Genomic DNA, 15040 nt, shown 5'->3' with positions numbered 1-15040 from the left:
AAATTTTCGCACCACAGATACACTTCCACTCACTATCATCGCCAAAACAAAAGCCGATGCGATTCTCTGTAATTTATCTCTCTTTAATAATTCAGGATCCACCATGATTGGGTATGCTTTCTGTGTATTGGGCATGCTTTTATACATCGTCAAAAACATCTAAATACCATGAGAATTTGCCAAATTGGGCCATAACGCGGACATTTATTTATCAATAACATGATAGGTTGCATTATTGCGTAAATCGCAAAAGCATTACTATTTCATTGATAACATTTAGGCCAGTCAAAATTTATTGCATAATATAGTATATTGCAGTATTTCTGCGGGTTATTTTGCAATGCAGTTTGTGTATAGCGATGCTTTTGCATTATTTGATTACGCTGTTTAACAAGTGTCTTGCGTATTTGATAATAACACTTAAGTTTTCATTGTTTAAGCCGTGCAGAAATCGGCCTCCGTACTATACAGTCGTAACTAGCTGTAAATAAAGCCGTTCTTAAGTAAGTTTTCAGTATATTTTTTATTCTTGAAAGTTGAAATTCTGCAAACACTGACTTGTTCACTACCGTTTGGTGTTAGAATGATTGTTGTGCTCAACATTCTAATTAAACACATAAAAAAATATTTCCTAGGGCGGCTAATTATTGAACTTTAACTTGTTCTGAAGCACAAAATCCACCGGAATATCCATTCTTAAGTTGTGAATCTTGCATTATAGTCAAGTTAATTAGCTTTTAGTGAAGGTTTCGCTCTTGTGCTCAAAATTCTAATTAACGGTCAAAAATAAGCGCTAATTAGGCCATTCTTAAGCATGGAATGCACAGGATTTCTCATTCTAAAGTTACTGGTAATTGATAAGTTAATGGAATACTATCCTTTTGCGTTGGAATCGTGCTTGTGCGCGATATTCTAGTTAAAAGTCAATTTTGGGGGTCTTTAGGCGGGTCCCCCTCCCAAACGCACGGGGTGTGACACTTTAATAAGAATGACGGTTTTGAAGGTTGGACACCCCCACCTACTCGCTGCCACCGTCAAACCTTTTGTGCGCGATATTCTAATTAAACCTCACTGGGCTCTCGGACTACCTGTACTTGTACTCGGAGGTACAAGTACTTGGCAACCTACCCGTAGGTACTCGGCAGTACTCGGTACTCAGAAAGAAAGTACTCGACTACAACACTTGAGACTCCTTTCATTTCTCGCCAAGTTGAAGTTTATTGTGCCTCTTTTTCTGACCAAGCTCTGTGGTTGATGATGTCTGTACCCTGAATGACTGCTTGGCAACCTTGCTACTTGCATCACTAAATACGATTACCTGGGGAACAGTGTCATTCTTCACGTTACGGCTGTTGTATGATGTTAGATTATTTTTTTTAAAAGAACAACTCTTGTATAGCTTGGCTTCCTGGTGAGTTTTAAATTTTGTGTCCTAACCTGTTTTGTTATTGATTTCATGATGAAGAAACTGTGTCATTAATGTTGCCATTGGACCTACTGGCATGCATAATCTTGCCTGTGACCGATGCCAACTGTCTAGCTGTAGTGCATGGTAATACATGAATAAATGAATTTATTGAACCTGTGGTATTTCGGATTCTTCTGTCTGTTGCAGCTATTGTGCCGACTGAGCTGTCCCAGACCATTCCTGACCATCCAATGTTTTGTGTAGGGTCCAGTGTGATTTATCTTTGTTCAGAACAAACCCAGCATTTATCAGATCAGACTTTACAATCTTAGCAGTATTTAAGTCAGAAGTTTCGTCTGGGGACCTACATGTACACCAGCCATCATCTAAATACAGAACGATGAAAATACCTTGGGATCTCCAATGTTTGACTAAATGTGACCTGCTGTGGCATAATGAGGAATAACCCCCAACTCTTACTTTTTGAGATATGCATGAGAATAAAGAGCATTTCATAAGCTTTTAAATGATACCAAATGTATTAATGTACCTTATGCCCTTTCAAAAATGCGACCCATGAAGACGATACGGATTGTCTGGGCGGTCGAATACACTTTTCGAGAAAAACTTGTATTATTTATTTGTGTATTGATGTGAGTTGTGCATGTTCGCATTGCAGATTGCCTTCAGTGGCATAGTGAAGTTGTACACAGTTTGGGACTATGAAATTTAGCCTCAATGGAAATCATGAGTTGAATGTGGTTTCCTGAAAGTTTCAGTTACGTATCTTTTAAAGAAGATGAGTAATTGGAGTGTAAGTTTCATGTAAAAACGTACAAAGATTCGAATCAACGTTGACTCAATTTTTTTGTATGCTTGAGTTGAGTTTGCACAGGTGAATTGTGCACTTCCATTTCTCCTCATTTTAAAAAAGTTGTGGAATTCAAACTTTCAGTAAACCTTAATAAACTCAACATATTCCACTTACTGCAAAAGTTGACAACCGGAGGTTGCCAGACAGTATGCCATCGTTATGGCAATTGGAATTGCGAACCTAAATATGGCTCTCACAAGAACATCGCTCTATGTACATGTACATGTAGAATGTACTTTGTATGCAGCACACGATGTACATTGTACATGTGGCTATTTACACGTTTGTTGTATGTGTCGGCCGTCATGCTTGATCGTCAGGCATGTTCATGATGTTCCATTCACGCTATTGGCCAAGCGCACACTAGGTCACAGATCTGCGTAAAACGCGTACGCTTCATTTGCATAAGTAGGGGCCAATCACAAAGCATCATTTTGCTTACACACCCACGTCATGTATCCAAGTGATGTCATAAACCGCACGCTTGCTGTGGTCCAATCAAATAGCTTTATTTTGTAGGCCGTCTCCACAAACGGGACATGTATTTCAGTGTGAGGAAGGGCGTTTTGTTTACCTCCTTTTATGGTTCGCCTAGGTTGGACTGAAGCTCAGACAGTGATGTATAATGGATAGACAAATCTCTGCTCTTTCAAATGGTACTATGCTTTACGCCAAGGCATTAATCCAAAGGTTCGAAAATCACATCTGAATAATGCTAGAATTTTGGTGTTTGAGGGGTAAACACATTACATTTTTGGAAAACTTGACGCAAAGTCATGTGAGAATTCCTCCTTTTTTATCACCTTTATTAATCTTTATTACACAAAAAACATAACTACAAGAAATGTTTGATCCTCAGGTATCTAAAAATGTCAAAACAGAAAATCAATGCTGACATTATTTTTAATGTGTTATTGGACTTGAGCGCTGATTACTCAAAACAAGCTTTTAGGTTACATTCCTCATTTCGCATTGGTCGCTAATGGTCGGAGACACGTCATGAAAACATAAGATGCTGATGATAACTCAAAGGGAAGGACTTTGAATACGTAAAATTGCGGGATATCGATTCATCCCCACGAATTAATTAGATGCAAATTATCAGGCCTTCCTTCATTCTCTCAGGGTCGAGGTTCACATAGTCCTTGTTCGTAGTCAGAGAAATTCTTCTTCTGGTCTTCGCAGTTGACAATTTGGAAAGACTCGGGGTAGTTGAGCAAGTCACAGGCATTGAAGTTTTCTGGTAGATCACGAATTATGATAGATAATTTCGTCGGCTGCCCGGCAGTAGGGCATATGAGCGTTCTGACGCAAAAATAATTTTAAAAAGAAATTGCATTGAAAGGTTATATTGTTCCCCCACGTGTATTATGAATCCAATGTTCTGCTATATACTTATTATAAATCGTACGGTTTTGAAATTTTGTCACACGTATCAATCATGAGTTTTTTGAAAAACCTGTATTAATTTCTGATGAAAATGTATAAATTGCCTTAAAATAGAGGCAGTTTTTTTTGCATATGCCCTTTTGCTGGGAACATTTTCGTGATAACGCGCTATTGCATAAGGGCATGCGCACGCATATGCCCTTCTGCCGGGCATACGATGATTTGTTTGTTTTATTATAAGGTTACCTTAAGTATTTTCCTTCCCGTTTATCATTCGTCTTCCTATGCAGGTGATGAATTCTAATTTCTATCTGCAATTTAGAACTGGGTATACACATATTTAAGAATGAAATTACTCAGAATTTTGTGAGAATACTCAGCAAAGAACCAATCCAGTGATAACTTGAGTGATTCTCAATAACAACGCATATATTTTAATGCCTATTATACTTGTAAACATAATGGTTGATCCTCATGGGCTGGGAGGGAGGAGGGCAAAGGGCACTTGGCCCCCCCCCTTCCCTCCCTGGAAAAGCAAAAAAAAATACTAAAAAAAATGAGGAATAAAAGGAAAAAAAAGAGCCGCGAAGTCATATTGCTACTAATTTAGTAATCTGCATGGTCTATTTCATCGCATATCTGACGAACTGACGAATACTCGCAAATACGTGGAAACGCCATTCTGATAAAAACGTGTTTAAAGTTAAACACTTTTTACCTGTCCATTTTCAATGCCACTTTCCCCTTTTGTACATTCTTAATTTATGCAAGGTAGTTGTTTGTTTGTTAAAATACATCTATTACTTTATTTTTTGGCTTGTTAAAGTGAAGGTTTGTATAATTTTTGCGGTGAAACTTATTTGTCACTTCGCGAAATAGCAATAAACGTCATTGTGCTTATTTACCACGTAAATATGTCTTATTTGTCACTTTGTGAGAAAACATTTGGACTGTGCGGGCATTTTTGCACCACAAATACATGGCATATTCATCACTTCTTTACAACACTACGCGCATTTTCAAAGAAATGCGTTAAATTACAAACATTTTCTATTTTTAAAAAAATATATGTTACCACTTAAACCCCACGTTCAAATCAAGTACTAGTATATGTTTTAATAATAAACAGTAGCCTAATAAAAAAAGTTATTATAAAGGAAAATATCTGGAATGAACGCAACAAAATAATAGGAACACAAAACTGTGAATGCGAACTAACAACGAACAACACTATTTATTCATTCATTTATATAAGATAGCAACTGTTTTAAAAACAATCAGTGTTTTTTTATAATGCCATAATTATTGTCTTCCAGAGCACAATAATCTCAGTAAAGGCTTATCATTAGGCATTCTGCTATAACTAGCCGCTTGGGCTCTGTTTTCGAGAATACAAAGAGTCCGAAAAGCTTGGGTCGCGAAAAAAATTTTTTAAAGGCTATCGCGGGAAAAGTCCTGCGATCATAACTTAAATTGTGAGTGTTTTATGAAAAAAAAATGCCTGCCCGACCACTCTGCATTTGTAACAACAAACGCGAACCTCTAGTTTGTTTTGAAATCTGACGGAAAGCCCGCAAAACAGAAGATCCCTGGTTCCCTCATACACCATTCAATTATTAAGACCAGTGTGTGCGTAACCAATGAATAACTGGTTATTCGTCACTTCATCAGATATTGGATGCGCGCTGTTCTGATATGACCAAGTGTCAAATAATTTATTCGTCAGTTTGCAAGAAACAGTTTTTCCAATATGTGCCGATTCTTCACTTAGTGGGTTTCGGAACTACAAAAATAAAGTGTTTTCATGAATTAAAAACCTAAAAATCTGAAAATTCGAATGTTCTTAACCCCAAAACTCAATTGATAAAAGAAAAACACCAAAGTGACCGATTCGTCACTTCGTCAGATATGCAGCGATTTGCATGTCTCTCATGTAGTTTATTCATAAAGTAACTGCATGGCTAGTTGCTGTCAACACTTATGAATGTTCAACACAAATTGGAATGAAATTCACATAATTTTACTGTTATGTACCTAAGCGATACGCGTAAGCCATTGATTAATCTGAAGTTGATCAACTATTATTATTAATCATTGCATAATTTTAGCAACTGTGTGCGCGTTGCGCGCGTGGAACTCTAGACTGTGCGCCATGCGTGTGCAACTAGCGCTTCATGTATGCCGATTGGCTCATCATTTGTTTGTAGTACACTGAAGTTTGTCACCGAGCCCGTGCTTACTTATTGCAGTGTATTTCAAAAAAATCATTTGTAGCACCAAAAATAATAATGGCTGGAAAGCCAATTTCTGTACTACTTTTACATTAAATAACTTAAATTAAAGTGCTCAATCTGTTCAAACTATATCACCATTTGAACACAATGACCCTGAAACCTCTTCCATCCAAAGTGCGATCTCAAGAATTGTCATCACAATTGTCTTCAAACATCACCAGCGATAAAACTCAGTTTCAAAGTTAAGAATATTCAACAAAGCCTGTCTTTTGAAAAAAAGGTGGATTTTAAAAATCATATTGTTTGTTGTTGTTGTTGATGTGATGTAATGGCATGTTCGGCAAACTAGTGCCCTTTGTGCCACAAGCAATACTTCCGTGCTACAGAACAGTAGGGTAATCAGCAAAAAATGACGTACGAATGGACAAACAAAGACACTTCGTGAGAGCTGCAATAGACAAAAATGAAAGAAATGCTAAAAAAAAAAAAAACAGTGACAGTTCGGTTAAGCATGGAGGCAGGAGTGGGGGGAGTGCCAATGATCCGCCGAACATGCAGTGTCGCTGGTGCCCTGCAAGGCCGGACCGTTCACCATGCAATTTAAGGGCCCGGGCCCCGCCGGGTCCGCAACGCTTTGAGGTGATGAGGGCAACACTGTGTCCAGCCAACCATTGACGCTCCCCTCTCCCGCACATGCGCAAAATGTACAATATCAAGGAGGTGTGGCTAAGCAGAAAAGATTAGAATTGTAATGGAGGCGTGGCAAAACAATTAGATGTTAATGTTACATTTGTGGATGTATCGTAGAATTTCGTCACAGTTATGTTTCTGACCTAGAAGTTGTTTGAGTGTCATTTGAGCATCAGAGTAGCCAAGTGCCTTCTGGAGTGACTGTCTTTGGACGTTGTACTTTTTGCACTTAACTATGAAGTGTTTGACGTCATCCGTGCATCCACATGTAACGCAAAGTTTGTCATGGTGTTGACCAATGTTACGCAGGAAGGTATTAAGTCCTTTACAAGTTCCCAGCCAAAGTCTGTGAAGGGGGATTTCTTGTTGGCGTTGGCAATTGGTGAAGGTGAAAGAGGGTTTAAGTTTGAAATGTTTAGTCGGATCGAGGTTTGGGATAATTTTCGTCCATTGGTCTCTAAGGTCATTTTTAAGGCATCATTTGATTTCGGTATCAGAGAAGGGGATATTGTGATCGACATTTGGCTTTTTTGTGCCCGATTTAGCAACTTTGTCAACTTTTTCGTTACCAGGAATTCCACAGTGGCCAGGGACCCATTCGAAGACAACAATGTTGCCTTGGTGCTGTATATTTATGAGGGTATGGTGAATGTCACAGATAATTTTATTCTGAAGAATGGGGTTCGAGATGGCTTGAATTGCACTGAGACAGTCACTGAGCACACATGCATGAATGGGTTTGACATCTTCAATCCATTCTAGGGCTAGAAGGATGGCAAAAAGCTCAGCTGTGAATATGGAGATGCCATTGTTAAGTCTGATGGTTTTGGAATACTTAAGTTGAGGAATATAAAGGCCACAGCCGACAGTATTGAAATCCGGGTTAAAGGAACCATCAGTGTAGATTTGGAGTGAATTGTTCCAGACAGTGTTAATTATTTCTTTGCTAATATCAAAGGGAACGTATCGATAGGGTATTGAGTAATTCTGGCTTCAAACGGGGTTTTATGAGCAGCTAGTCTCCATTTCTCTGTGAAGCAGTTTTTCTGCCAATTATCCTGTTGCAGATGGTGGTTAGGATGATTTTTATGGGCATTTATTTTGATATTGTGCATGTTACTTAGGAATTGGGGACGAAGATTCAGTGGGGATCGCGTTCAAGTTGAAGTTTGTACAAACGTGAGCCTTGGAGGGCTCCAGTGCAGATTTTGAGAGACTGATAGTGGATACTGTCCAACTTCTGTTTGATAGTGGCTGAAGCTGAATCAAAAGCTTCGCAGCCATATTCAAGGATCGGTTTAATGAGGCCATTATATAACTGGAAAAGTGTCTTACAATCAGCGCCCCATGTAGTTCCGCTAATGCATCGCAGAAGGTTGAGTTTTGTGGTGCTTCCAGGTTAACTTGCTGTCAAAAGTGACACCCAGGAATTTAGCTGATTGGAGGATTTGGATATTATGCTCTTGAAGGAGGAGAGAAATATTAGTTTTCTGTTTGTGAAGAGGATCGCTATCGTTTAGGGATGAGAGAGCTTGAAGCCCCATTTTCCGCACCAGGAAAGGATATTGTTGAGATTTTTTGGATTTTCTTTTGAATGAATGGGATGTTTCTGTTTGACTTCCAGATCGCTATATCGTCGGCATATTGGGACATGTGAACATCAGGTATTCGGTGGGAAAGATCGTTAACGGCAATATTGAACAAAAGGGGGCTGCTGACACTGCCTTGAGGGATGCCATTTTCTTGAGTTCTTTCTGTGGAGAGGGTGTCATTAGTTTTCACTTGAATTTTCCTGTCGCTGAGGAAGTTGTCCATCCAGCAGGTAACTCGACCATATATGCCCATGGCTTGAAGTTTGATGATGACCCCTTTGTGCCATAGCATGTCGTAGGCCTTTTCAACGTCTAGGAAAACCGCAAGGGTGCTTTCTTTGTTTGCCCGGGCTTTATTGATAGATGACCTCAGATTGATAATGCGGCCTTTGGTGCTGCTGCCTTTTCTGAATCCACTCTGTTGTTGACTGAAAAAATCATTTGTTTCAATGTACCAGAGAAGACGGCAATTAACCATTCGTTCCATCAATTTATATAAGGTGGTGGTGAGGGCTATACATGTACATGTAGGTTGGTAGGATGAAGGGTTGGCCGGATCTTTCCCTGGTTTGAGGATAGGAATGAGAATAGTTTCTTTCCACTGCATGGGACATTGGGAAGTGTGCCAAATCATATTGAAGATAATAAGCAGGTATTCACAAACTTTGACGGGGAGATGTTTGATGACCATGTTACTAATTCCGTCTTTACCAGGGGTGGTGCACTTAGAAGCATCGATGGCATGGTTTACCTCATCAATGTTAAAAGGCTCATTAATAACACTGTCATTGCTGTTATTAAGTTGGATTTTATTTTCAGCATCTTGTTTAGTATTGATGAAGGAGGGGTTGTAATTGCTAGTACTACTTATTTTGGTGAAGTTGTCGAGAAGTGCCTCTGCTTTATCTTTTTCTGTGATAGCATCGACACCATTGTAGTGGACATCTGGAAGTTTTCTTCTGGGTTGAGTCGATCTTTTTTACCTTGTTCCAGATGAGTTTAGTATTAGTTTTAGTTGTAAGGTTGCTGCAAAATTTCTCCCAGTCGTTCCTTTTGGCAGTCTTGATGGTTTTCTTAGCGATTGCACAAGCCCGTTTGCAGGTTATTAAGTCGGACGGAAGCCTGGTTTTCCTTACTTTTTTTTCAAAGCCTCCTTTTTCTCCTCAATGGCTCTTTTACAGTCTTCATTCCACCAAGAAGTAGGCGATTTATGATGATAAGGGTCTGTTTTAGGAATAGAGTTGGTCATGGCAAGGTCAAGATAATGTATGAAATTGTTATATACATCATCGATGTTAGCTGAGTCATATGGTTTATTGATAAGTCGATTGCATTCATCTTCAAATTTTCCCAGTCAGCTTTTTTCAATGACCATCTGGGTGGTTTATTGGAAGGGCTTTTGTAGATGCGATGATTGACTTTGATGAGAATTGGGCAATGGTTGCTTCCCCAGGTGTCATCGAGTACTGTCCAGTCACATTTGGCGGCTATGCAAGGAGAAGCTAGAGTAATATCACTGCAGTGTGAGCAATGAGATGAGTTAATCCTAGTTCCTTCTCCGGTATTAAGGCAAACCATGTTGTTATTGGATATAACGTCAAGGATTTGCCCATTGTGGTAAAGTATAGAACTGCCACTTTACACGCTAATTCCCATGGAGCGTCAACATGAACAATTGGAATTTAGTGTTTCACGAACTGACGTATCTCCGTATCTGGCACACGGCCACTATTACGGCGTTGTATGACATTCGATAAACACGATAAAAATCTGTTTCACCAAGTGATGAATAACTTTTAGAAATGAATTTCGCAAAAACTAAGCAACTCGGATGCACACGGATTGCATACAATAAAGTTCAATCTATAATTTGCTAGCAAAAACGAAACAGCTTGAATTCTTACACGGGGAGTCTATGGAATGAGCCTACAAAATAATGACCAACTTTAAATTGGTTTTTCTTGAAACACAAAAAATGCGTGATACGTCAGTTCGCGGTGCAACCGACGAAATGATCGAATACGATCGAGGTGTGTAATGACATAATGGCTGATCCTCATGGGCCTCGCGAGGGAGGGGGCAAGGGGTGGGGGCACTTGGCACTATTTAATACACATATTTTGATGTTTGTTTTGTACAAACGATACATAATATACATGATGAGACATTATACAACTGCGCAGAACATATCATGATTACTCTTACCTATTGAAATAGATTACCCTGTGCGATAAAATAAAATAAAATAATGTGTTTACATTGTATTCATTTGTAGGATGATGATTTAAAATATATTTAAATTCTCCAGGAAAAATTTGTCACCGACACCACGAAGTAACACCGATCTACATACCAGTAAAAACTAGCAATCGGAGAAAACGGCAACTAAAGTTGAACGCCTTCTAAAACAACACTTTGCGTCAAAACGACAGAGTATTTTCTGTTGGGTTTCTTTTTGTGGACACTAGATGAATTGAATTTATTAAATCTGCTGTTTTTCACCCGTTTGTGTATTAAATAAACAAGAAATAAGAGAAAAAAGATGAGTGTTAGTTCGTGAAACCGAAAAGGCTGCGAAAATGAAAATTTTCGTTTTCACGAAGTAACACTCTTCAATGTATTCAACACGGGAAAAGTGCAACATCAGGTGAGCGCACGCTCATGCAACTTGTTACAAGAAGAGTGTTACTTCGTGAAAACGTTTTTGCTCACTTATGAGCAGAGTGCGCAATGGTAAATGGAACTTGAGTGTTACTTCGTGAAAACGAAAATTGTCACTTTTGCGCAAAATTTGCCATGGATACTTAGCGTAATTATTGAAGTAAAGCTCTTGAAGCTTTGAAACTTCTTGCAATGGTAGGCCTTGATGAATAATGTTTAAAAATCCAAAAAACTGAAAATTGAAAAAATATGGTTTAACACAGTAAAATGTTACTTCGTGGTGTCGGTGACGAATTATGTGGTGGTCTATAATTATTGTTGATGAAAATCTATTCCTATTTTATCAAATTTGTGTTGTAGAATAAAATAGATCTTTCAAAGAATTTCTGGGCATTCGTTTTTCATTCAGCCCGCCAGCCAGCCGGCCTCCCTGCCTCCCCACCAGCCAGCCAGCCATTCAGCAAGAAGGTAGGACTAAGCATGTGGTTAAAGTCATTGATTAAACTTAAGGCTTACCCCTTACTACATGTATATTGAATATTTAATAATAATCGGCATTTAAGAACGCTCTTTTTAGTAAACTAAATCACAGCACTCACAGTTTTATTATTACCCCTGATCATTGGGCCAATTAAACATTCCAATTATCATCTCAGCTCCCTGGGGAGTATACAGCTCGATGCTGCCTGTTAGGCGCAAGCAAGCTTATTCAATCAGAAGAGCCATCTCTGCCCTCACAGGTACCCATTTACTCCTGGGTGGAGAGAAGCAATGAGTGACAAAGTGCCTTGCTCAAGGGCACACGCACCATGACCCGGCTGGACTTGAACCCACAACCCGCAGCTTTACCGACAGACCACGAATCCAATAACCATGAGGCCACAGCACTCCTGAAAAACTAACTTTTTGTCCACTTTTGATAAAAATGAAGAAAAAAATATTAATTGTGACTTTCTCCTATTTAATAAAAATGCAAGGCTCACCCCTAACTATTCTAAATTACCATTTTGTATTTGTGATAAAAATTTAACTTTTGCCCAATGTTGATAAAAATGCAAGGCTAACTCTTTACCGTTTTGAATTTTGGACAAAAATTGTTTTCGTCCCATTTAGGGCTTCCTCCTTACTTGTTTGAGTTTAGAATAAAAAAAAGTGTTTCCTCTGAATTTAATTGAAATGCAAAGCTAACTCCTTACTGTCATAAAATTGAAATAAAAACTTACCTTCCCTCACATTTTTATAAAAATGAAAAAGGCTTACCCCTTACCATTTTGAATTTGGGATAAAAATGTGTTTTTTGTCCACTTATCGTTTTAAATTTGTGATAAAAAGTTTAACATTTGCCCCAGTTTGATAAGAATGCAAGGCTAGCCCCTTACCGTTTCGAATTTTGGTTAAACATTTGTTTTCGTACCTTTTTGATAAAAATGCAAGGATAACCTCTTACCATTTCAAAATTTTGTTAAACATTTGTTTTCGTTCCTTTTAAATAAAAATGCAAGGCTAACCCCTTTACCATTTGGAATTTTGGTTAAAAATGTGTTTCCGTCTCTTGATAAAAATGCAAGGCTAATCCTTTACCGTTTGAAATTTGTGATAAAAAGTATACTTTTGTCCCAGTTTGAATAAGAATACATTGCTAGCCCCTTACCATTTTGAATTTTAAATTAAAAAAAATATTTTCACCTTTTTGATAAATATGCAAGGCTAACCCCTTTACCATTTGGAATCTTGGTTAAAAATATGTTTTCTTCCCTTTTTGATAAAAATGCAAGGCTAACCCCTTACCCTTTGAAATTTTGATTAAAAACGTGTTTTTGTCTCTTGATAAAAATGCAAGGCTAATTCCTTACCGTTTGGAATTTGTGATAAAAACTTTACCTTTCTCCCACTTTGATAAAAATGAAAGGTTAACCCCTAACTGTTTTGAATATTGGGTAAAAATGTGTTTTCTTTGAATTTTGATAAACACACAATGCTAACCTGGTACCGTTTTGAATTTTGGATTAAAAAGAAAAGTGATTCGTCCCCATAAGACATGAAAATGCAAGGTAAACTCTGTACCGTTTAAAATTTCTGATAAAAAGTTTTGCCCCATTTAAAAAAAATTGCAAGGCTTGTACCCATTCCCGGTTTGAATTTTGAATATGCATTTTTTTTTTCCTTTTTGAAAAAAAATGCAAGGCTAACCCCATACTGTCTGTAAGAGTTGAGCCAGATGAAATTGTACATTCATTCCTTATGCACAAAGTTCCCCAGTTTTGCTTGTTGTAGCAAAAGTTTGTTGCACTTGATTTTTTTTTTCTGGCTGTATTTCTGCAAGTGTTGAATATTCAATGAGGGCTAAGAAGTCCTTAATTTGCATTTGAAGTAACATCTAGGGCTGTAGAATTTGGACCATGCAGCAAAGACTCCAGAGGGTAGTACACACAATGAGATTGGAATGTAGACAATTATTGGGTGGGGCCTTTTGTAGTTCCATGTGTGCATTGGGGTGTGAAGCAGTGGTGTGTACATCAGGGTGCCTTGCACATCTACCCATTCAGTTGTGTGGCTGCCTATTGCTGTTGCAACATTCGCTAGTGGTCAAGCTCTGTCCAGTTCTAGCAAGCGCACTGCATTTCCATCAGAGCTTTGGGTTTTGCCAAAATGTGTGTTATCTAGTTCTGCTTGCTACACAAGTATTGGTCTTCAGACTCCTCAGTTTGACTCTGTGACTGGTGATGGACTGCAGGCAACGATGGAGGCAACATATCTGTCCATGTACGTGTAAGAAAAGAATTGTGTTTTTCCTTATTTAATGTACATTCAGAGTGCATTTTGAAATATAGGTCTCGTTCAAATGATGTCATTTCCTACAGACCATCCACGTGCATCGGCTTTTTGAGCGTCAACTTACATAACGCGCATCGTCTGCGTCATATTTCGAACACATTTCAAGCAACAAGCGCGTGTGTTTGGAACAAATTCAACACTGGGCAATGCGTGCTTGTTTATGTAAACTACGCAGTTGCAGTCCTCCTATAGAGATGGCCGTCATTGAACGAGCCCTATTCAATTCAATGATGAACAGAGTTGGTTGATTACATGTGGGGTGCTGTGGTCCAATGGTTACGGTGTTCGACTTGTGTGCCGTGGTACATGGGTTCGAATCCTGACTGTGGGAACATGGTGCTTGTGCTCTTGAGCAAGGCACTTTACCATTATTGCTTCGTCCTTCGGATGGGACGTAAAGCCATAGGTCCCGTGTGTTGTGTAATGCACGTTAAAGAACCCAGTAACACTTATCGCTAAGAGAAGGGGTTTGCCCCGGTGTTTCTGGCAGTGGCTGCAATATGCACCGCTGCACCTTGTAAACCCTTACAAGGTGCTAAATAATGGGTCTCATATTTCTCATAAACTTTATTTACCTTTCTTTAATAGAGACATATTTTCCAGCGCCTTGAGTACCTAAATGTTGGTAGATACGTGCGCTATATAAGACTCCGATATTATTATTATTATTGTTGATTAGTATCCGACATTATTATTTAAAAGTGTATACTTACAATGTATCATGCTTACATGTGACTGGTGTGTACAAATGCACAACTGATGTTTAAGTTGGATCTATTTATTTTTCAGAGTCTCCTTAATGAGTGGCGGTTAACTACAAGGTGGCTGTGCGGTTGACTACCGGATGTGTCTCGTCTCAGTACATGGATGGTGGAGACGCTCTGTAAGCTGACGTGTGTATGGCTAATGGTTGATGTGGGCGTGGCTTCTTTGCTTGTGGGCGTGGCTACTCTGTGTGCGTTTACAGTTAAGCAGGTTCTGCACATCCAAAGTGGACACAAGAGCCGATGCAAGATAGCAGATTGAACATTTGATGCAAGATAGCAGATTGAACATTTGATGCACGATAGCAGATTGAACATTTGATGCAAGGTAGCAGATTGAACATTTGATGCATGATAGCAGATTGAACATTTGATGCACGATAGCAGATTGAACATTTGATGCACGATAGCAGATTGAACATTTGATGCAAGGTAGCAGATTGAACATTTGATGCAAGGTAGCAGATTGAACATTTGATGCATGATAGCAGATTGAACATTTGATGCAAGGTAGCAGATTGAACATTTGATGCACGATAGCAGATTGAACATTTGATGCACGATAGCAGATTGAACATTTGATGCAAGGTAGC

The 15040-nt window shown here is 38.7% G+C and overlaps 1 long non-coding RNA gene across 1 annotated transcript; it reads left to right on the top strand.

The window, feature by feature from the left end:
* Window positions 1-12998: 12998 nt before the first annotated feature.
* On the top strand, window positions 12999-14769 carry LOC119726152. Its single transcript, XR_005270781.1, has 2 exons — window positions 12999-13611; window positions 14473-14769. It is a non-coding gene; the product is annotated as an uncharacterized LOC119726152 (long non-coding RNA).
* Window positions 14770-15040: the final 271 nt, after the last annotated feature.

The sequence above is a fragment of the Patiria miniata genome, unplaced genomic scaffold (genome assembly GCF_015706575.1).
Source record: "Patiria miniata isolate m_02_andy unplaced genomic scaffold, ASM1570657v1 HiC_scaffold_2, whole genome shotgun sequence".
NCBI classification, from domain to species: Eukaryota; Metazoa; Echinodermata; class Asteroidea; order Valvatida; family Asterinidae; genus Patiria; species Patiria miniata.
The sequence above is the reverse complement of the archived record's forward strand: the minus strand, read 5'-3'. Positions and strand labels throughout refer to the sequence as shown.